The following is a 688-nucleotide window of genomic DNA, read 5'->3' as shown; positions in this document are numbered from 1 at the left end:
ATAGCTAACACACAACAGCATTGATTCAAGGCAAACGGTAGCGATAGCTAATAAACCAGCAAAAGATATTAATAATTTCACTAACCTTCATAAACTTCATAAACTTCATCAGATGACATCCTCTAACATCATATATTACACACAATACATATATGGTTTGTTCGAAAATGTGCATATTTAGAGCTGAATTATCAGTGGTTATACATTGTCAACGTTTACGACACTCACCTATTCTGACCAAATAACAATTCATAATCTTTACTAAAAAATACATGTTGTATAGGAAATGATAGATACACTAGTTCTTAATGCAATCGCCGTGTTAGAATTCTAAAAATATCTTCATTACGACATAAGGCTCACGTTATGGAGAGGTTATGGAGAGAGTGGCCAAAACCTGGCGCAAAACTAATTGTACACAGTTCGACAGATATATGAAATAGCATCATAAAATGGGTCCTACTTTTGCTGATCTTCCTACAGAATGTGCACAAGGGTCCTTTGTCCAGAACAGTCGTTGTTTGATTTAGAACGTCCTTTGTCCTTCTTGAATAGCAAGCACACTGGCCAAGTGGGCGCGAAGCTCTTCCTTCCTGAACAATGTCACACAACACAACACGCCTAACGTCCCGAATAAATTTCAATAATCTAATAAAACTATATTTAAAAACATACTTTACGATGATCA

The sequence above is a fragment of the Salvelinus sp. IW2-2015 genome, unplaced genomic scaffold, assembly GCF_002910315.2.
Source record: "Salvelinus sp. IW2-2015 unplaced genomic scaffold, ASM291031v2 Un_scaffold5946, whole genome shotgun sequence".
Taxonomy (NCBI): domain Eukaryota; kingdom Metazoa; phylum Chordata; class Actinopteri; order Salmoniformes; family Salmonidae; genus Salvelinus; species Salvelinus sp. IW2-2015.
The sequence above is the reverse complement of the archived record's forward strand: the minus strand, read 5'-3'. Positions refer to the sequence as shown.